Source organism: Manduca sexta, chromosome 6 (assembly GCF_014839805.1).
Source record: "Manduca sexta isolate Smith_Timp_Sample1 chromosome 6, JHU_Msex_v1.0, whole genome shotgun sequence".
NCBI classification, from domain to species: Eukaryota; Metazoa; Arthropoda; class Insecta; order Lepidoptera; family Sphingidae; genus Manduca; species Manduca sexta.
The window spans coordinates 3310644-3335437 of record NC_051120.1 but is presented as its reverse complement, the minus strand read 5'-3'; the positions used below and the strand labels follow the sequence as shown (position 1 = coordinate 3335437).

Genomic DNA, 24794 nt, shown 5'->3' with positions numbered 1-24794 from the left:
ACATAACATTTTCTACGAGATTTTCAATCATACTCCATGCAAAAAAACAATCATAACGATATTCCAAACAGGAATGCGTCAATAGCGTAAGAAAATCCATAACATGAATCTTAAAAGCCATAACAGGAGAGCGTTTATCCCCTAAACGGGCCAGAGACCTGATCAAATCTCTGCGGATCAACTTAACTAGAAAGGCACACGCTTCGTGATCCTCCTTAGACAATCGCTTTCACAAGCGTCTGGTCTGAGGGCAGTGAGACGTCATATCAACGACAGTATTGTGACGTGACGTGATATGTGATATTTGAACTCGCACGATGTTGTTTATGAAAAAAATGAAGTGGAAATTAAACGGTACCAACATTTCAAGCTAATATGCAAATAAGTTCGTTTCGCCGGACAGGAAGTCATTTGGAATTCCTGGTTCGGTTTTCAAGTCAGTCAAAAACCAACAGCTTCAGGTTGTTTCTACACAAAATATTTTTGTCAGAATGTGGCAGATACCTTAACTATGAATATAATAGTTGGAATATAAATTATAAGTTTAAAGGTCAGATTCATAACTTATTACCTGAAGTGAGGTTTAACATAAACTAAACGCTAGAGTACTTTAAAGGAACAGCTAATGTTGCTAATTATAAAAAATAGCTGTCTTCCATCCGATATCACCTCAAGATAAACGCCAGTTTATTTCCAATAAAGTGAAAACCATGTTTATGGACACTTAAAGCGTTAACTTAATGAAGGATTTTATAACGAAAAAACGATACTATCTTATTTTAAATTATAATCAATAATAAACTGCATATTTTGTAGAACTAACTTTAACATGATATTTTGTTGTAAACTACGATTTTAAAGGAAATGCATTATTGTCTACACTATAATATATCAACTACTTTTGAATTGCTGCTGAACACGCTAATGATATTAAGGCGATAACTCAAGGTCCATTTTCATACATTTTGTTTCACCTTTAATCTGGGTAACTAAACAAGTATTGGCAAGTAAAGAATTCAAATTCAATTTAATATGACGAAATTTTAAAGGCAGAAATATCCATGATTATTAATTATTTTTACGTTTTTCTTTCAACTGCGAGAACTAATCACTAACTAGACATGATTTTAAATTCTTTACTTGCCAATACTTGTTTAGTTACCCAGATTAAAGGTGAAACAAAATGTATGAAAATGGACCTTGAGGTATCGCCTTAAATAAAAATCGCCAGCTTTGCAAAAATAAAATGTGCTGTTTTCCAATATACCAATAAAAATGTTAAACTGTTCATTATCCTGTCAACTTCTTTAGGTATTAATACTTAACGTCATATATCATTAGAAATAAAAACAAAATTCTGATTACTTTAATTATCCAAAAAAAATTTTGTTCGCTCACTTCTTTAATCTACCAATTGAAACATCAATTACGCATTCGAAGCATATTTCATTTTGCCTTTACCTATCTACTATCTCACAGATCGGATATCCCCACTCTATCATCACCATCAATAATAACTGTCGTCGCAAAATAACAATGGCTGGACAGATTTGATCGCGTTCGAAAACGAAAGTACAATTTATAGGAACGACCTTCTCCCATAAATCGTCTCTGGTAACGTACGTTTAATCTACGTGTTCACGCTCCTACGCGTTCAAGATATCATAAATGCAAATATAAACTTGAAAACGAAAGCCACGTTTGAATAGATTAGCCGAAATTTATTGCTGTTTATGCTTTGCAAATTCCTCATGTTCGATGGAGGATTTCTATTGCATTGGAATTATAAATGTGCATTCGCTGTTATATTCCTACTTCAACGAAACTATAGTGTTAATCAAAATCGATATGAACAGCTAACAGTACCATTTTTCCTTTGTGTTTGTTCCAAATCCCGTTGCATGCCATAGGTTTCCTGTCAAATTATTGGAATTCGGGACACGGTTCGAAACGCACTGATCCAATAAAGAAAACCCACCGTAATATATATCAACAATAACAATTGCTTACACACTGATACGTGGCATATCTCAATTTCTTGACAATATGGTATTGATTCTACTCTCAGATTGTACTAAAGTTATGTATACTTATATCAACGCCTGTTCCGAAACCGCTGAATGGAACGACATGAAATTTGACACAAAGTATCACTCAGTCTATATTTACCGTGAAAAAGTGTACGATGACTTATTTGGTAAGAACATACAAGCTAGCAAACCTGCGGGCAAAAGATGGTATCCAAAATCATTCACATACACTACCTAGACATTGTGACTGAATTTTCAACATAATAAAAGACAGTGTTGAACAAACGTGACTGGACTGTCAGCGTATTCCGACCGATTACCCTGCGCTGCGACCTTAGACCGTCACTCAATTCTGAAACGAGATGGAGTGCGCTTAGTAATAATTATCCTTTAGACAGGCAAACGTAGTAGAAATGCATGATTAAAAGAGACTAATTACATAGTGACCTCTGGGTCGAGGAATCAAGATTATTTTTTTAGCGTAGCCAGTTGAATCGGATATATCCTAACCAAAATGTATTGAACTAAGTGTAGACTGAAGACAAATAGATAAAGCAATTAACGATTGATGTCGTAATGCCGCTTGCTGTCCATAAATGAATACGAGGGTTTTAAACTTTGGAGGTATATTAATCAGTACTTAAACTGATATCCAGCATTTGACATTAGTATATTTCACAAATGATTGTGTACGAGGGAAACTATTTCATCCATATTCAGCCCTGATTACAGCCATCTCCATGTCATAGGGAGAGAAGCTATAGCCATATAAAATAAAAACTCAAGTCCCGTACAATTTGTATGTTATTGGAAGAGAAACAATACTTATACACTAATATTTAAATGTAGTTCGATTATTTGTAACCCAAGTATTCTCTGAAAAGTAGGCCTACACACCTTATGTAAGTTAAAATAAAGCAATTTTCACCTTGACATAGCAATTTTAGAAAGGTATCGAGAAAGTTGTGCAAAATTAAGATTTCAAGGTTACATACTAACTGTTTCTAAAGTAATATATTTAATTATTCGAACACCCACCACGGAGAAGCTATTTATCATCATTTTTGCGAAGGGAACGCCCAGACGCGTCTAGAAGCATCACTGTCTACAAGTCTTAATCAATGTTGGCAGGTAATGTATGTGTGCCGTGCTTTGCGAATATGTTTTTTATAGGTGAGAGAAATAACGCGTGTGAAATTACCTTTGTTTACCAAGGTTAATTAAATTCTGTAGTACATACGTAGTGAAGTTATACTTGACATTATTTAGCATTATGACGTTTAATAATTCATTCTGAATAAGTGGAAGTGAAGAAATTACTTGCAAAATCCAATCTTAATAAAACGAAATGTACATCGAAATAAACTCAAACCATCAATACCAATAAAAACATTATACCAACTGCACGGCATATAATGATAAACAAAACCGTGTACAAACAGCAAAACCGATCATAAACGCAGCGTCTAATTTACCGCCTTATCATAGTCTGTGTCATTAAATTGGTCATTTAGCAGGCATTGTACACGCGTGAAAGTGTCGGAGAGACAAACGGCCTGGCCAACGGTAAGGGACTAATAACTCTCGTAGACAATGCGCGTGGGTGTCTAGAGAGCGAATATTTTGATTACATTACAGGGGTCTGCGCCGGCGCAGGCTTCCTGAATTCTTATCTACGCGATTAAGAATACGCAATGCTTCCTCGTCGGGGCCTGGTTTCATGTGTTTGCAAGGCTCGGATTATGAAATGTTGAGTAACGTTGATTGAGCTCTATTGTTGCCAAAAATGGCGATGTATTGATTTGCATTCGAGTTTAATTACAGCGTTGATATTAATCAGATATTTCTAACGTGGCCCGTTATTAAATAGTGACTATGCAGCTAAGCTAACATCAGTAGAGACAATAAACATTTTTGTCCGCAAGGTCTAGTCTGGGTAACAGTGCCGGGTATGTTCCTAAGAAAAATATAGCAGATTTGAATCGAAACTCGATTGATATCAAATTTTATTCGTTGTTTTATCAAGTTACAAACAATCCCATATTTACGAATCAACATCATTCCATAGTTCGCCTAACGTTCCGTTCTATGTCATAAAAAAAAGTGCCATAAAGAGCTAAAGTTGAAAATAGCAAATGTTGTCAATAGATAACGGTACTAAAATGTTCACTACACGATATAAACAAACAAATTTTACAACAATTTTACGATTATCTGAAAGTTTACTTTTACTTTTTATAAGACATTCAGCGCTGCAATAAAGAGCCATTTTAATTGATTTCGGTTACAATCACTTGACATTATTGTTGTTTTACAATTATTAGAATACAATAAACCTTTACATAACATCTTAATGTAATAAGATCTTATTTGAAGTTAATAATACTATATTTTACCGACATAGTGTCAATGTAGTTTTATTGTTATAATTAACGCCTTTATAATAATCCCAGATCCTTCTTTTTATTTTATAATAATTTCGTTATCACTCTTTATTGCACACATATATCAGGAAAAATTATAGCATGGTAAATATTCTATAAACAGAGTACAAATAGTCCTAGCTTTTAGAATAATTTCTATTCATCTGTCTTTTTTTATTACCTGAAAAGATCTTACCTCCTTAAAAAGCCAATGCCCGTCTTTAATACGATAATTTTATTTCAAAAAGACATGCTCATTCTACCTCTAATATTTCTACAAAATTTCTCTACACACAATAATTGATTTACAAAGTTTTACTTATTACATAAACCCGACCCCGAACCGTTAGAAAGCTCATATCGCATGTCACGTGACAAGATAAGGAACGAAGAATACATAAAGGAATCAGTGTTAACACTTCAACTGCTTGCTGTGGGCGGGGCGCTTGACTCATAAAACTGACGGTTGAGAGAATTTTCTCGAGTTGCATGCACTGACAAAAACGCGTGTCGACTACAGGTGGGTAGACAGAAACATGTTTTGTTAATCGTGGATGGTTATTGAAAAATTATTTTCGATAAGTACTAGGTATCTAATTTAGAATTTAATTAATTCTCATGCCCTCATCTAGGAGTTCGCGTTTGTTTTAAAATAAAGATGAAATATCAAGAACCAATGTAAATAAAAAAAATATTAATATGCGTTTGTAGCGACCTAACTTTGTAAATGTGAGACAATATGCTCAACGACAAACAAGTCATATCATTTATCTAAAATATCGTTCTCTAAGTATTACAAGCATCAAACCAAACAGAACAGTAGCAAACCCTTCCGCGTGAATTCCAACCGATCAACAATCGCTCCACAATCCAAATCTGTCACATTCAATTTCCTCGATAATAAACAACGTAAAACCACGTCCAGGGCGAGTTTATCCGACGTTAAGCCGTATTCATAACAACGTTATTTACTCTGCCGTCGTACACAAATCCTATTAAGGGAACAGTTTGTACTGACCGAGTTTGTACTGCGATAGGTAACAAATCTCTCATTCAATACGCTGTTACAAATCACCGCAACCGACAGCGTGAAGTGAATTAAACCCATCCTGGGAACGATTGAAAGAATTACGGAACAATGATGAATGTAAAGTGCAATACGATATTAGCATTGAGTACGTTTACTAGAAATTTCTTTATGTAATTCAGGATGAGAAAGTTTAGTGTTGTTAGATGTGAAGAAAATTATAGTCACGATTTTGTTTTGTGTGTTAAATCGACCATTGTAACCAAGTACTATTTTTTATCGTATAGATTATACTACCGCATACATAAAACAGAAAAAGAAACTTAAAGACTATACCAAGAAAAGATTCCCCGGCATATTCATACATATCCACCATTCACGTCCCAAGCATAGCCAAAAAGGCCACAGGCAGAACTGACCTATCTATCAGCAAGGTAGCTCTACCACTAGAAGCTTTCATTAATCTCTTTTTTCATATTTCTATACAAGTATCAAGTGTAATAATACTTGCAAATGCAAACGGGTAAGTATATCACCTAATTTCATTCATCTGTATCAACCTTAAGCATCTAAATATAACATCAGAATTTAAAAGCACAAAGACAATCAAGCACAAGACGCACTACTGGTTTTAGAAAAAGAAATGGAAGATGGGCTTTCAGAAATTTCACTGATGATTAATGACAAAATTCTGGAAATTCGCTTCGCTTTCAAGTTTCAACAGATCCAAGACAAGGTAGACATTTAGACGTATAACCAATCCAACTTACCGTATTACCATCAGTCCATAAATAGCACGTATCATGGACATTTCTCGTATCACGGTCGGCCCATTGTTTTCCGCTAGCATTCCAGCATCAGACGTCGCCTATCAAAGGTTTAATATCGCTTTCTCCGGTGAAATTCAGTTCAACACAAATCAACGCAACCGTACAAATATTTTCAATATTCCCAAGCGTACTGTTTTCACATAGCGCCGTGTTTGTTTACGTTTTGATTTTGAACATTGATTCGTTATTATGTGCCGCTTGGATATACTACATCATACACCTTGGTTGATCGCAAATTTTATACAGTTTTAGCCTGATTTATAAATTTAAATGTAAGAAAGATGTCAGTACGTAAGCTCACGTCACTATCTTCAAAAAGATGGACGGAGAAGGAGACGTTTATTTATATTTAATCGGAAGTCCTACAGGTTACATAGTACCACAACTTCGAAGCTATGTTTTAATACAGTCACCCGATTAAAGGCCTTCACTTATAACAACATGATATCTAAAAGAACCTTAGCTTAAGTTTTAAGTTTAAGTATTAAGTTTTAAGCCGCATTGACACGACCCAAGCCCACCCGGCCCAAACGGATACCCACTCAGACGTCCTGTGATAACATAAGGATTAATATAAAGAAACCTGTCGGTCGCTGCAGTTGCAAACTCACACAAATTCTGATTATCTTTGTTTTGAATCAAATCCAGATCCTTATTTACTTCACAGTCTAAAACATTCCTACAAGACTGATAATCAGTATTAATTAATACCATTTCCGAAACCATTCGATCGACAACAAAACTACCTTAACGGTTGATGCAGTACTATAAATGAACGTTCGATTCATTGAATCAAATCCGAGCTACAACCCTTGACCTTACGCCGAACGGAACTGAAGTTGCCATTTACTGGTTATAAATTCAGACTGGGCTTGATACTGGTTATAAATAAATCGGTGAGATCAATGCGATTGAATTTGACTTGCTCCAGTCTTTCTGTGTTCAAATGAAAATAATAGCCGATTTAACGAAGGTTAAACAGTTGAATTATCTCTATTTCTTTGATAGAAAAATCTGAGTTATGTTTTGTATAACCTACAGTAATAGCTTTTTGTTTATCAACTTTAATGTTATTATTAAGAAAATGAATTCTTGTTTTAAAAATTGCACCGCTTACAACAAGCACTAAAATCCAAGAAATAATTTCACGTAACAGGTACATAAATTATAAAGGTTACTACTTTTAGAATTGGTGACTAATTAAAATGAAGCAATTTCTTCATACATTCATTAATTTATTTAACTAGCTTACCTAGCAGTTTACCTTATTTTTTTAAGTCGGTTCAAAAAATTCAATAATATCGATTATGAATGACCCTTCATTACCTATTAATCTAGATTCTTAACCATAGCCATACAACGTTTCAATCAGCTAACAATTCCGCCGGTGATTATAACTGGGTTATACCATCATTTACATAATGAGCGGTTCATTAATCAACTGGTGTCGGCCCAACTAAACCGCTCACAATTTACACAGAGCGGTTGCGAATAAGTCCCTTCCAATTTGTTATTTAGTTGAGATTGATTTGTTAGCAGCTGCATTTAATACTGAACCAAAATTAATGCTTACCATAATTATAATTTTACAACTTGTTATTAGTACTTCCGTATAAAGAATGTAAAGAAAGGGAAACTAATCGATTGTCCCTTTGGAAAAATTACGACAGAAATAGAGTGCAATAAAAACAAAGCAAGGAATAAAATTTGCATAATAAATATGTATTTAATTGTTATGTAAGGTTTTCTAAATTTAAACATCGTTAAGAGCTTGTATCTATAAAAGGCCGAAACAGAATATTACTGCTATATTAGGACCCAATTTCAATATAGTGGCTAATATTATTACGCTAGGACTACCTATAGTTTTGAATTATATATAAAAGCAAGAATTATTAACATTATTTATTATGAAAAAACGAATTCACTATATAAGTAAACAATAAACAACACTATTAAAAGTCATCACTAGTTAGTTTGCATAATGATTTCTTAGGTTTACGCGAATTTTAGACATTGAAATATAATGGTGAATCCGCGGACCACGAACGCTGCAGCGTCTTCGAAACGTCGGGAGAAAACTATAATATAAAAACCGCAATATAATCCGCAAAATAGTTTTATTTCTATACTAGCTAATTTTAATATTATTTCTACTCTTCAGTCCATCTAATGTACAGATAAACATAGTCTAGTGATTTAAAGTTTCAATCACACAGTGGGGCGGGTAAAACAAAAGCTAATCTTTTTTTTTGCCCTCGATGTCGCGTCTTCGTTTCCTGTGCGCTCTTTTTCTTTGCAAATGGATACGTGATGTGTGATATAAACACTCGGACTTTGACGATTTATAAATATTAGTTGTAGTGCCGTGGCCGAATTGAATATATTTGTCATACATAATAATATTATACATATATATTTTTTTAACGGCTTTAATAATGGCAAAAATTATACTACTAATGCACGCAATGTGCTTCAAAAGAGGCTAATTTTTTTTTTCGCATAGATTACATATTTTTTGTACATCTATATTATTAATACTATAAATTAAATATAAGTTTTCTAGTGTGGAAATAGTTAATTTACGGAACTACTGAATACCAGAATAAAAAGTTTTTAGATAATATAAGAAATTTGTATAATATCTACCTACGCCAGGATTCTTTTATCCCTATATCGGACTCTTACGCAGACTGAACTATTAAAAACTAATTTACTATTGGATGTTATCTAATAATAGAATGGAGAACATTTTTGTGATTGGAAAAAAACTCTTAAAAATTTTATTTCTAGAGTAATAAAAATAAAGATTTACATAATATTACTTTTTTTACATAACTCATTTAAATCGTATTGGCAATTTGCTACTATCGGATCATCTAGTACTACACTAGTTTAGTAAAATCGTTACACAATAAACTATTTCTAACTCTCTATTAATTATGATTTACGTTCAATTATTTCGCTATTGCCTTTGCAATAAAGAACATAAAAAAATGTTATGTGAACTTTCCGAATTTGATAACTGTTACATAAACGCAAAATAAAACGTTTAAATTTTGGTTTATATTTTAACTATAAAGTTTCTAATGCGGGATATGATTGCTTATTAAATACACCTTACTGTTACATTATATTTGTTTTATGGAAATATTAAGGCTTAAATTTTTTCCTTTCCATATTACCTAATCCTTATATCTACTCCAGCTTGCAATCCATATTGGTTCGACCGAGAATTTTAGAAGGCAATTGGCGCACCCTAAAGAATTACTCCAATAAAAACACTCAAAACTAATAACTAAACGCAATTAACAACACTCGATACATCACTGATCTGTGTAAACTCTACATATATTTCATAATTATTCTATATATTTCTCCATTACAAAACTACTAAATAAACTTACATCCAATCGAGAGCGAAACATTAAATACGCGTTAGTTTTATATGAAAGCAAATAACGACAAATGAGCATCGCCTTCGTAAATCACCGATGTGAGAGATTTCGTACTTCCGCCTTCCACTAGTGATTACTTTGATACATTATTATATACTTTTTGTGTGGATGCATTGACGTGGATGTACAGATAATGATGTTAATGCAAGACGACGGAAAAAATACATTGATCGCATCTAAATAGAATGAAATGCACTGATCTTATGAGAAAGACTTTCTACTTTTTAGTTAGTATTCAATTTTATTTTAATAATACGACGGTTGAAAGTCTAATTGACTGAAGTGACATTTTTTTGCGACACTAAGATACACAAATAATTAAAATCAGCACTTTTTTCTATGTTTTTTAAGCTAGTTAATTTTTTCCGAAAAAAAATATCGGTCAATTCAATTAGCCTTTAAACATCAATATATTATACTCTTGATCCAAATATCAGTTATCTAATTAACAACAGAAAATAATTTTTCATACATCATAAACTACCATCTCCGTCAACATCGTATGTAAATCCAACCTAAATAAAAACATAAAAATTCCCCAACTAATTAATAGCGTGCATGCCGATATAAACTTATAAACAAGCCATCCTGAATTGCAACACTGAACTAATGCACATAATAAATAAATCGTCGCCAACACATTTCGTGCAGCCACGGCGCCGTCCGCTTCCTATTACAATATTAAAAACACCATGAAACTCGACATCCCGCGTCATCTGGCGTTGGCTGATGCTTTGAATTCTTGAAATAACGTGGTATTGCATAACCAGTGTCTATTGGAATTAGGGATTTTCATAAAACATAACTGGAGCTGAACATAAAACACATAGCTCATAGAACTGATGGCCATTGGGGCAGAAAACTTCTGGAGTTGCGACCACGAACCGGAAGACGCAGCAGGGCCGTAGCTAGGGGGGGGGCATTGAGGGGTAATGCCCTACCTTAAAATGCTAATGCCCTACCTTAAAATACTAATGCCCTACCTTAATAATCAATAAAATTGTACATTACGACTCAATGTATATATATGGAGTAGCGGTTTTATTTTACGATTTGGAAGTTGGTCCCATAGTAAGAGTTATTCGTATTGATGGGTGAAATACTTTCTTTCGAGATTTATGGGAATTTTGTTACAATGTGTATATTACCTTAACAATTACGTAAGTAAATTAATCTTTTTTTTTTTTTTGCTCATCTTCACATTTTAAGGAAACCAAAAAAAATCGATTGAGCAGATCAGATCTAGTAACATTTTTATTTCCGCCCTGCTTTTAAAAACAGCTGCCCTACCTTAAATTCAAGTCTAGCTACGGCCCTGAGACGCAGCATAGGCAGACCCCCCACGAGATAGACAGACGACCTGGTGAGAGTCGCCGGAGTCCGATGGATGAGGGTGGCCTAAAACCGGTCCCTATGGCGCTCAATGGGGGAGGCCTATGTCCAGCAGTGGACGATTCCCGGCTGAAATGATGATGATGATAACTGGAGCCGCCATCTTTGAAACGATTGTGGAAATCCATATCGTCGTGTCCATGTTGTTGACACATTGTATAATTCGTAATTGGAGAATTGCCTTGTCTATTCACAATTAATGCTGGTTACTTTATAAAACATAAACTTTGTTTTCGAAGTTCTAACAGCCTCACACGCTTACAGTATTATAGAGGCCTTAGTAAAGACTAAATGAAATAGTACATACTCGTATTATATAGAAAGTGAAGAAGTATTCAATTTACATACGACTGTATATTAACAGCAATAGCAATCTTGCCATCTAAGTGTTAAGCTAATATATTTTCCATTGACAATATATATGGGTATTATTTGATATCGCTTATTATATAGTAGTTCGGAAAATTGTAGTAGAAATTTCATTAAGAATCCATGAGACTCCACAAATCCGATCCATCAAATTACCATAATAAAAATAAAAACACTAACTGTTCTTTTATAAGCCTTCAAGATATTATCGCTCGTAAACTATTGAAGCATATCGTAAACAATAAACGTCTTTGGAGTTGCGACGACCCGTCTATCTTTATAAATCATTCATCAAAAACGCATAACATTTCAGTAACCGGCTTGGTCGCCAATGGGCATGTTGGTAGGGCCGCCATCCGTCCGAGTTTCCCCGGACTTGTCCTAGATTACTGGATGGGAACATCCGGGGATACTTTTTAAAGTGATGTAATGAAATCCAGTGTTTTAGGGAAACCCAATTTTCTGGCAGTTTATACAAAATAGGACGAAACTGATCGTTGTACAATTATATTCATTGCAACAAAGGTCATTATCAGCTTATATCTTCGCCCAATGGTGGACTTAGGCCCCCTCCAATATGCGCCATTTTACCCTGTCTTCGGCCTGGCATCTAGTTTTTACCAGCGACCTTTCGCAGATCGTCACTCCACCTAGCTGGAGGGCGTCCTACACTACGTTTGCCGAGCCATGGTCTTGCAACAAAGGTGTGTGTCCTTAATAAACTTTTAATTGTTTAGGATTTTTATGGTTTTCCCTACGTCGATTACTCAAGGGATGGTAGACCTACACATTGATAGCTATTTGTCAGTCATAAATTAAACGACATAACGGTCACAATACTGGAATCAGCGCCTACTCCGATGACAGTTAGCTTGCGGTTGCAGCTGACTGCGCGCACGCCCACGCATGTGTCAGGCTAGCCGCTGTGGAAGTAGGTAGTATGTGTAACATAGATGAGAAGAGTGTAGTTGAGCCAGTCTATTGGTTTCAAGCTTAATTGAAAGTTCTCCAGACTACCATAATCATAAGAACGATAGAAGCCCAAGAATAGCATAAATTACTCGGAAGGTTGAAGTTGATCTTGGAATAAATATTGTTATAGGTCTCTCAAACATACGCTAAGAACTACAATAGAATGATCATAGAACAATCAGACTCCAGTATTAAATAAAAAAAATATATCTAGCAACTAATAGACGCACGCACTCGTATCTCAAAACTATAACAGTTCAATATTGAAACTACACATAATCGCTATGCAAAAAAATCACACCATATAACAACTCAACGTAAAATTTATCAAAGATGAAACCCATCTCTTTAGTTATTCTGTGTCCCAAACACCCAGTCACAAAATTTGTCACAGAGCGTTACATCATAATCAAGCACCTACAACTCTTACAAATCGGAAGCTTTGACGATACATATTCATGGTGCGTACTGTGTTGTTTAAGCAACCCACAGGATGTATAATTGCTCTTATTGTATTCAATAATTAAAGAACACACCGCCACGATTAGATAATCTGTGCATAAGTGTTTTGTAACGTTGTGTCATAGTTGGTTTAAGACGGAGGTTTTGTCATCGGGGATGTGAGCAACGTGGAAAAATTAAGTTTCCTTCATTATTAATACAATTATTCTCAGCTATATCACTTCATGATTATTACCCAGATTATATCGCATAATGAAAATATCTAATAATATGTATTAGAACGCTAAGGGCATCTTTCACAAGTTTTAATTCAATTTAATTTAAGGCAATCATATTAAACAGCTAATGCAGGTAGTGCTGATTTTATAAAGAGAATAGATTGTAGTCGAATTTTTGCGTTTGGTTGGTTTATATGTTTATGTGGCGAATAGCATTAACTCAGAAGTTGTAAAACGGGCCCTAAATAAAATAACAACCAATGATTTTATAATTTAACACAAAAGAAAGCACCAACTATCCCCGAGTGAAATTTAAATAAATTCCAAGTTATTGCTGGTCGTTTTGGCTCGCGATGGTAGTAATCAGAAAATAGATCTGGAGCATCCACAGGGCGGGCCGCGGACCGTAAAATGACTTTGTCTCGAGCACTGAGCTTGAACTGATCGCTCGACCGTGAAGAAGACGTCTTTATACATAACTCTTGAATCGGTTATTTGGATGCAATAAATACTCTTCGATACCGCAATATTTGTAATTCTTGCCGGAGGAGCTCAAACATCCTGGTACACTAAAGCGGACAATAAACAGAAGCAAGAATATTTCTTTCAATGTTGCAGATAAAAGGACTGAGTAAACATAAACATACGAATACAATGTTCCAAATACTTGCAGGATTGAGGAAAGTTAAACATATTTCGCATTTCGGAAATAACCAGACACTTTAATATTACACAAAAATGATACAATACAAACATTTATATTTCCTAATAATATGAATTGTCTATTAATTTATCCATAGTAATATCATACTACTCACCTATATAATACAGTCCATTACGTTATCATAATACTGGGATCGCACCTGAAACAATACACATCATTAGGCGAGTGTTGACATGGCCAACAAAGACATGAAAAATAATAAAAAAATAAAAAGCACAACTTCATTAAGTTTGTTTGTCTGTCAGGTGCGCATCCTTTGACGAGTTTCCGCCATATGTATATTCGAAAAAGAAGAAAAGCAAACATTGACGGAACATCCAGTTATAGACAAAAGTTTGGAACGCATTACAAAGACGAAGGGAATATTATAGCGATTTGAATAAAATAAATGCTGCAACCTTGTAAACATTTTTAATGTTTCAATTACTGATTAATCTAATATGTTTTTTAATGGTCTGTTAATTTCAAAATTGTTGGCTTAACATTTTCAGTGTTTTAATTAGTGTTTAACCTAATGTGTTTAATTTTCTCTAAATTTTGAATTATTTCATCCTTGGTGGCAAGCGACAAAAATTGAATAATAACTTTAATCAGTATAAATTATAAAATGTCTCACTAGTCTAGACACCGTATTGTTACTTAACCGTAAGCACAATCTTTCTCAGCCAAGGTTAAAGATCTAAGCAGTAAACTAAAATAGACAGAGCAACCGAATAACGTAAAACAAAGAAGATCAAAAGCAAAAGATATTCTTGCTGCGGTCCTTAGTTTCAAAGACGTGGAAGGATTTTAAAAATGAAATTAACATCAACAAAAATCCGAACATTAGGCATAATTTCAATGTTATTGTAAACATAAAAAAGGCTAATGTCCTGTTGATAATCAGCAACTACCTACAAGAAGTCAACGATTCGACATAAGTATAATATTACAGTAACTCTCAGGACTGACTGAGCTATACAAGTCTTCCAATCTCAATTGTATTTAAATAAAATCGAAATAAATCACAAAAAGAAACATCCAACATGCGTTAGAAAGGTAAAAGTTGTTAAAAGCGTAATTAAAATTAATTTTGTGTAAATATTTGGTAAGGTTTTAGTGGGACGCCATTTTGTTTCTAATCTAAGCGATGACCGGAGCTGCATTGGCAAGCGGCCAGATGCCAGTGTATTTCAGGACATCCCTTTTATGTGTTTTATTAATTTAGCTCGTTTATTTCTTAACTAGTACTACTACGTTTGAAACTATTAAAAGATGTTACAGAAACAACAAGTTAGTGCGCCGTAAGTCATTTTTCTTCACGTTATTGCTTTTAATTAAAAGGGATATAGAATATACAAGAAACAAAGCCATCCATTTTTCATTTACTTAGAAAAGGAGTTTGCATTGTATTAATAATTGGGCAAGTAGTTGACAATTTTAATAGTTAGTAATTTAATGGCCTGTAGTGATAATTTCTATGACAATGGTAATCTTAAACAATAACAAATGCATTACATCAACTTTATTTTATGCTATACATAACTGACTTGAGACACCTCTCAAGTTCAAGCGATCAACATCCTCATACACAACAATTACTGAGTTGAGTAATACCGTCCACTTAACATACGAAATCTAACATCCAATACATTAAATGAAACATGCAAATAGTAAACGGCCCGGTCGCAGCCAGTTAACGTAGAAAAGAGTCAACTTAACGTGTGAGAACTGATCTAATTACTGATCAATGGGGAACGGTTAACAGTTGCGCAACGTAACGTTTAACGCATTGCTTTTGCTTCTCATTTCCATAGAAGTCGGTATACGTCGAACGTCGGTTTGGATAATACGGTGTTTACAGCTCGATTTCAGATGTTTGGTTGTCATATTTAGCTACTTTAGATGGGAAAATGGGTAACGTTATGTGTACTTTGGCATTTCGGTATGGAGATTGGTATGACGCAATCGTTTCGCGAGACGACACCGACGCATTCTAAGAAATGCATTGTTAAGTGACATGTGGATTCCTTTAAGATCTGTTCGAGTTAAGTGTCGATGACACCAAAACTAAGACTGATTTAATACCAGATCAACGCTTTCTTATTTCGAATCAACAAACCAACTTATATCTAGCTATTTCTAGTACTTACCCTTGCAGTCATAGCTCGCAAAAGATACCATACTTTAGTGCCAAACACTTAGCCATGTGCCAGCAATAAAGACTTGATATTGTCAATTAGTTGGCGCCTACTCGTTTGACACACTTGTAGAGATTAACACAACACTTCGACAACTGCATCTGACCAACAAACCTGTTTAATTAGATTTAATAAATTTAAATTGGAACCATGAATTTGTGTATAAAGCAATGCTCTTATACGTGTAATTTCTGTTAAGTTACAAATGAGGTTATGCTTCCATCTTTTTATTTTGTCTATGATGTGCGTGAAGGTCACTATTAAAAATAACAACATTAATTAATATATTACTGTAAAGAGACTCTTCTTATGTTTTTTCATGTTTTTACTTCCAGTGTTAAAGCATCAACTGTGTATAACAATATATTAAGCTAAAAACAATTTCGATAGTTTTTAAAAATTCTATTTCATATTTAAAGAAACTTCCTCATCAGAATTGGTACATCTTGCATCCACCATAATCATCATTCAAATAATTTATAATATTTCAACATAATCAAACGATCAATTCTTCTGAAATAAACCACTCGACAGCAAAATATATATCTCGCCACTTCGAGGTCAAAATAAATCGTTCAAGAAAGGAAAATCGTGTTTAATTACTGATCCGCCAACACGATCGACGCTGTGATCTATAACCAGGTTAGATGAAGTTAAAAGCGAAAAAATCCAAAAAGACTACACTTATCTCAATTTTTTAGTAAAGATCGTGGTTCATTCCATTCGATCCAAACAAAAAAAAAAATGGCAAGCACTTTTTGCTGTACGAAACTGTGGTATGACTGACGCCTCGCATGATGCCTTCATACGTATTGGACGACCTCCATTATTGTGAAACAATTAGCAGACCGAGACAATGACTACGTCAAGATAAAACCTTTGATTACAACAGCTAGCGCATCATCCAATTCCTGCTTCATACCCCTTTCTAATAACTAGACAAGCAATTTTACAGATTCCTTCACATTTCATGTCAACATAATACGCCACTTAGCTTCTATCTGGAAAGTAATAACGATACTGTCTAGCGATAGTGGCTGGCCCTCAACGCCAGCGGCTGTCGGTCAGTACTCAGTGTGAAACGCTTTGCAAACGTCCAGATCGTCACGATGCAATCTTACATTTACGCGCATTTACTGATATGACCCCCTTGTCGCACTTTCCAATTTTCTTTTGCCATTTAACACACTTTTGTGACACATGTCTATCTGATGCGACTAGAGTATAGTAATTTCTTTGTCTTCTAATAATGTTTGATCTGGTTAATATAGTACGAGAATTTGTGTAGTTGTAAAAGCTTTACTAAAGGCAAATATAATAAAGCTCGTTGAAATGAAATCAAATAATTTATTTCTATTGTATGTTATACATTATTACGAAAGAACATATTTATCGAAAGCAGTTCTCACCAAAGAAGAACATGCAAGAAACTCTGGTGTTGCTCCTTGCAAAATCAGTTCAAGGTATAATCTTACAGTACATGCATGATACGATTTCGATTCGATCAGTGTTATTGTAGATCGAAGATGATACAGCGAAAAAAAATCATGTAGTTTTTTTATTGTACTTTAAAGCATTTCATTCATAAAAAAGATATATAATGAATTAAATTAACATTGTCTTGGTTAGCATATTAAATACAAATGACCCAAGGCCATCTTATCCTTTAGTCCTTACCCTAGAAAGTAAATTGCAACTATAACAGTAAACATCAAAGTTAATCCAAACTAAGTAATAAACGCCAGTCTAGTGGCGACTAATTCCTCGACATGAATGAACTACATTCAGTAGATTTATCCTCTACAGTTCATTAGCCATTCCGTGTTCGCCTCTGCAGCGATATGTAATACAAAGTTATGCAACATGCTATCATTGTCACCACATTCCCACAGCACTGGGGTTCATAACGTGACCGGTGTTAAAACATTTAATTATGTCCATTTGTGTTTCATAAAGCTGAGTGTGAATTGTCGGGAACGGTTAATAACATCATAAAGCGGAGTGTACATCGGCGTTTTACGTGCTATCTACGAAGCTGTAAAATCACTTTATCTTAAACTGTATTGTCATTACCATGGAGTAAATGGCGCTTACATTTTTGGCATCGTGACTGTATTTTCACATTGTTGGAATTTTCGAAATTCAATAATTTCTTGGCTGTGTATAAATTATGATTTAGCATTAGATAAATTCAATAATCCTCGAATATATTAAAGGGTGACTACATTCCAAAGTATACGAAAAACAATACCTAAAATTCCATTCGTTTAACATTCACTAAGCTGTGGTCTTAAACAATACCCAATTACCGCAATGTACTAGACAAAGTAATGGTAACTATTGGAGTCGGCGCGCATACATGCTACAAATAACAAAGAAAATAAACCACGATTGTTATTTTCGGATTTACACAACTTTTTCGAACTGTTCCGAATTTTTAAGTTATGAATTACTCTTTATTTCAACCATCCACACATTAATCTATACTATAATCACATTTCTTTAACGCAGCGTCCACCTATACAAGTACATTAATTGATCCACCCCGACATAATCACTAACAAGGCCTTTATTAAGCTCACCTTATTTTCTTCGTCACGGCAAGACAATTACAATTACTTTCGGCTAACCACGCGAACGATAAAGGGTGCGCCATCTTGTCCTAGGCGCAGGCCGGCCATCGATTCCACATAACTGTACATCGCATTGGCCATAACCTTTAATAAGCACTCGATGTCCGAGCTCCGTGTAGTTTCCACATTTAATGCCAGCGCTATAGTCACTACAAAGGGATAGTTTATTGCACCACTTAAGGCACGTAGATAAAGCGGTAATATAGAACATGTACGAAATGCTTCATGAATTAATACAGCTATGTTAATTAGATATGGGCTTAACTGGGAATTGACACTATTGATTGGAGATCTGGTATCCTATTTAGATTTTGGTGGAAGTAGATTCAATGTTAAAGATAATGTGGTCTTTGAAAATTAATCTTCTGAAAGGGCAATGAGCTAATTTATACCAAATTCCAAATTATTCTCCATTTATATTCCGAAAATGTATGCCATAATCTACCACACCGAACCAATACCAGTTTGTCAATGCATTGAAATGCAATGAAACTATGCCATCATGTGTGCCCTTTACATATCGGGGACATTCAAGTTTAAAACAAATTACAAACCTAACGGTGTGCAATTTGCTCATAAAACATAATCATGTGACTAATAAAGCACTTAATCAAACATATAAAGAAGGTTAAAGTTACTTATCAAAAACACGATGACCAAGATTCCAATTCGAGGAATGCCGTGTGAGTAACAAATCACCATGTTCTTAACAAACTAACCCACGTGCATAGAAATGGAACCAACAACAACAACAAAAAAACAGTTAAACTAGCTGTCAAAAGAAGTATTAAACCATTTTCCTAATTCCCACAGTTGTAAATCGTCGCATAATTTTCAAATTTAAAAACAAATATTTGGGTTCAATAATGTCGTAAAGTCCCACGTGAGTGTGTACTCGCAATTAGCATGAGAATCGGCTAACTGTTGTTCTGAATACATTATTCAATGCATTCGTTAAGTAATTTTAACTATACCATTGTAATTAGTGCTTAAACTAAGCGTTTAGCTGCTGCCGTTTTACTTTCGTACGATGTTTATTACGATTCGGTTTAATAATTATTCGAAAAAAACAATTTAAAAAAATTATGGGTCCTGAATACCAAAAATAAAAAAAAAGTATTACTACTGCTTAGATGCTAAGCTTTTAAATATAATAGTGTAATTCGAAAATGAGGAAATACCTTGTAACAATTCCAATAAAGCAAAAAATAAAACCTTACCATTAGTGATCTTTTGTACCAATTAATCATTATAATAGTCATTTTAAAACAGCAACGGTTACCCATTAGTGCATTCCTTACAATCTAAGGCAAACTCGGTCAGCCCTAATTGCAACTAGCGACATCGAGAATTCAGTTTAACCGCAAAACGTTTTACTAACAATGTCGCACTCGGAGAAATGGCGCCGTACAATAATACCAAATGATTTAGGGCGATGGGAACACACTTAAAACATATAGAAACTGTTTTTTATACCCTGGAAAAGCGTCTCTGGACCGAATTACACCATGGGATCTAATAGTTATAATAGAGTAATACTAATATGTTGTCGGCTCACGAGAATTTGCGTCTCATTACAGTCATCAGAACTATAGCAGTAAGTTATACTCATTGTGGTTAACCCTAAAATGAGACAAACCTTTTTAAAGTTTCCAGACGGACACACAACACATCCTCCTATATGTTCCATATAGTTCCAGCGGAAACCCAAAAATAAATAAATAAATTATATTTGTCACACAACTCGCTTATCTTAATCAATTTATTATCAAGCCCGCATGATACAAACATCCAACACATTAATTTATGAAGCAAACATCAAGCGATCCAATTTCCTTTAAATCACTATGAAACAAACACTCAAAATGTATTTTTCTTTCTAAGCTAATTACTATTTAATATAAATACCACCATATTTATACCACCAACATCATAAAAGAGTCATCGATATTAAAATACAATATTATCATAACTGAAATGAATTAATTAACAAACAATTTGTCAGTAGTCAATAAACTTGATCAATCAATCAAACAATTAATTCACACACTAGTCGTTCGCACAGAACGGACCAATGAAATTTAAAGCCATCGCAGAAAGCAAGCAATTGAAAAAAGATATTACGTGACGAGTAACCGATCACGACAGTTTAGATGACATCGTATTTGTAAGGGATCCGAGACGAGATGTTATGCGCACGATTACGCAATACGAAGTCTACCGAGACATACCGGTGTCATGCTCTTTAATGAGTCGCGGAAGTGGTTTATGCTTTTACAAACTTAATTGCCGATTTTGCGGTGATTGATTTGATAAATTGAGATGTAATTGCTCGGTTGAATCTTTTGACAAATTTATATATGATTTTTCAAATAAAAATTACTTTTGCTCACACATGATATATCGGTGAATTTTATTCAAAAGAACGCGTAAGCTTTGTCTGGTGATAGTGGCTTAGCATTATCGGTGTATTACTTATTTCGCCTGAGGCTCCTATAAAACTAGATTAGAAATCACTACAAAAACATCAGTATTAAATTCTAACACATTTACTTAGAAAGACACTGTAGTTATTACGGATAGTTAGTGGACACATTAATCATTTTCACCATGGGATCTAGACAAGAACTTGCAACGCTTTTCTACAATTTCTCATTGGGCTCGCCTTTCGCCAGAATAACCTAGGGTCAAATTGTACAAATAGAGACAATTCTGCTAAACATAAACAAGAATTCAGCGCATTAGGCGATCATTCAGCCACTCAACTTTACAAACGTCACTTATAATACATGAACGCAGTAAACAATGAAGGCAGTAAAACAATATGTTATTTTATAAACTATGTAACGTGTATAATGAAAAATCTCATTGTTTCCAACTGCGTTAGTGATTATGCATAGATAAGCAAAATTAAAACTTTAGATAAACGTACCAAATTTAGTTTGTTTGTTCTAGCACTTGTTTTTAAAAAATTAATGCATGTCAAAACCTTGGCAGAATTCAGAAGCAAACACGAGTTATAAGGTAAAAATAATCGTAACGAGGTTTATATTTGTAATAGACGAATACCGTTGGATAGTTGATAAGAACTGTCATCGCAAAAAGACAGCATTACTACAAAACATACTCAATTAACATACAATCTATTTCTTTATATTTTGTACTACATATTTCATAACTTGCCTTCCCACAATGCAAATTTAAATCAATTGAGCAATCTAACCTAATGTCTCCATTATGATTCAATTTATCATAATGAACCGGGACAAAATAACATTCTATTAAATCACACTCGCACGACGCTACGCTATAGCGTTGATATAATCAACTTATTCTATACAGTAACCTAGAAGAACGTCCTATGATACTACCAGGATAAGCCTTTACAAACAATAAAGAAAGACCCGGCAAACATTATTCTTAGATAAACACTTCGTAAAAAGTAAAACACGATTAACAAACTTACAAAGTAGCAGACCATCAATAAAGTAGGTAATTAGAAACTTTACAAGTAATCAAGACAACAGACACAACAATGGCAGATCAGATTCTGCACCACTGTTTCAACTGTTGCATCTAAACGCGGTATCCCAGAAACACGAATGCCGGGGCCGAACGGGAAAGCGCGCGAGTCATTGCCATCACGAAAACAATAAGGCGAGACGTCATTTACATTACAACTACCGTTTTATAGAAACCTTTGTGGTGTCGGCCGGTGCGGCTAAACATCGAATCTTCATGCATATTTATTGAACATTGTGCCTTCTTGGTGAAGTAAAAGTGAATATAGGTGCGATATTTAATTTAAATATTAAACATAATAGTAGATTTAGAAAGGATTATATAATTAACGTCGATGTAGGTGACGGACGTGTGCTGCCAAATGAAATCGTAAATCATAAGTTCTTAGGTATTATTATAGAAGATGATATAAACCGAAGATTTCTAAAACGTATGAATATAGATAGACTGGAATATTAATTTTGCGTTAATAAGATATCTGCAGTGACGCAGATGCAAATCATTAACGGTGTGAATGATAAAATAATTAGAATCCTGAGTTCCTGTATGCATCGTAGACCACGGTGGATGTTGGGTATTCAATCTTTAATAGTCAAATGCCAGTCGTTAAATGTTTTACAACTTACAAGTCTTGAAAATTCTAATAACGTTGGCCAACGCATAGTTAACCGATACCGCTTGTTACTAGTAAAACCAAACAGCCTTAATAAGCTTCGTTTTACTCCATCACCATTATAAAATCAATATAAATGGAAATTTAATTAGATGTTAGTATGGTCGAACATAAGCACTTCTGTTGTTACATAATACATTTATAAAAATAGGTTAACAGTACAAAGGCGAAAACACGACCTTATAATGGTCTAAGTGTGTTGTGAAACATCTCAACGGTGTTTACACACCTGCCTCTATTCTAACATTAGCAATCTATCTAAATAGGGCAACTTCAAACACAAAGTATTGTTTCCATCCGAAATAGTAATAATCTAAACAACTGTACAAACTCCATATTCGACCCTACATCACTACGGACTGTTTACGAAATGTGTTCTCATAACAATGTAATTACGGGCCTTTTACTTTCTTTTGTGAGCGACTGGAAGAAAATTACGGTATCTTTTCTAATAATGGATGTGTTGTCTAGTTTAGTCTCAACATTTTCTATATTAAATAGGACAACCAACAAAACATACACCATATAAGACAATTATAAATTACACCAATTAATATCTGCTTGCTGCAATGCTGTCTTACTTAGAATCTCAGTACTGAAATTGACCTAACACACGCGCATTGATTTTTATTATATTTACGTCATACTTATATTTATATAAGGATGTCTTTTTTAGGCACCTAGGCAGTTTACACTAAAATGTATGCATTATATTTATATTATATTCTTAAAACAACGTTATTAACCGAAGACTGCATCTTGTTTACTTCAAACAAAGCAAAGATATACTCAACGAAAAATAATTGTTTTAAGCTGTATATTTTGTAACAAACTCAGTGGTAGTAGAATAATATATTTTGTATCCGCTCGGATACAGACCACCGTACAAAAGTTGTTAAAACGCACCACAGTGGCCCACGCAAGTGTGTCGCGTTCCAGGATCAGCTTGCGTATATCCGGTTCCAGCAGGCCGGCATAATTGTGCCGACTGTCGAGTGGTAATCATCTCTCGTCAGTCGACATTGTATTAGATCCCACTTCACTTACCATCAGGTGCAGTGCGGTCACTTTGTTGTGCCCGTATAATAATATTTTTTTTTTTTTATAAATTTCTTATGAACTGCACTTTCTTGACCGTATTACGTTACGTTCTAAAAATAAACAGATTGTAATAAATTACGACCACGCACGGCCCTCGTAATTTCCCACCGAATTGTTCCTGTAGACACAAATTACGCGGGGAACTGAACGGCAACCCCTCGAGATCAAAACACGGATAATACACGGTGCTACGTAAATATAGTAATACAATAACTAGGTGTGTTTGAAACCACTTAGTAAGCTTAACGATGAATGATGAGGAGTCAATATAGAGAAAAATTAAACTTGTGTAAATGGAAAAGTGTTCATTAGAGAAAAGGGCAACTTATTAAAAAAATGGTTTGTTTCACGAAACATTGCTTTTCGTTTAAAACTTCCACGTGTTTGCCGAGCAGTTTGTTTACTAATGCACATACAGAGCTCTCAGCATCAGAAAAATTACTTTACCTGCAAATATTGTGTGTATATTTTTAAATGTGTAGAATATTTACGCTTGTTGGCATTCCGTAAAAAATCATGCCATCGATTTTTTCATAAATATTGCCGCACCGTATGTTATACGCATTGCGTCGTCCATAAGTTGTAACAACTCCAGTCATGCGTGGCCATCCTTCCGACATGGATTTCTCTGCAGTGTGCGCCAACTCTTAAGCTAAATAGTTTATAATACCTCCAAACAACACTTATCACATCGCATCAACATCCATTTCAACTCTAATATCGTAGGATGCACCAAATTCCTCGTAGCGCATTACATTTCTAATTATGATCTATTTTTTA

The 24794-nt window shown here is 34.3% G+C and overlaps 1 protein-coding gene across 3 annotated transcripts in view; it reads right to left on the bottom strand.

Annotated features, from left to right (window-relative positions):
• LOC115444450 overlaps positions 1-24794 on the bottom strand; it is a 365866-nt gene that overhangs the window by 326084 nt on the left and 14988 nt on the right. For all 3 annotated transcript variants that reach the window (XM_037446463.1, XM_037446477.1, XM_037446478.1), the window contains exon 2: positions 14000-14044. The gene's annotated coding sequence lies outside the window, so the exon portion shown is untranslated. The remainder of the gene's footprint in view (positions 1-13999; positions 14045-24794) is intronic.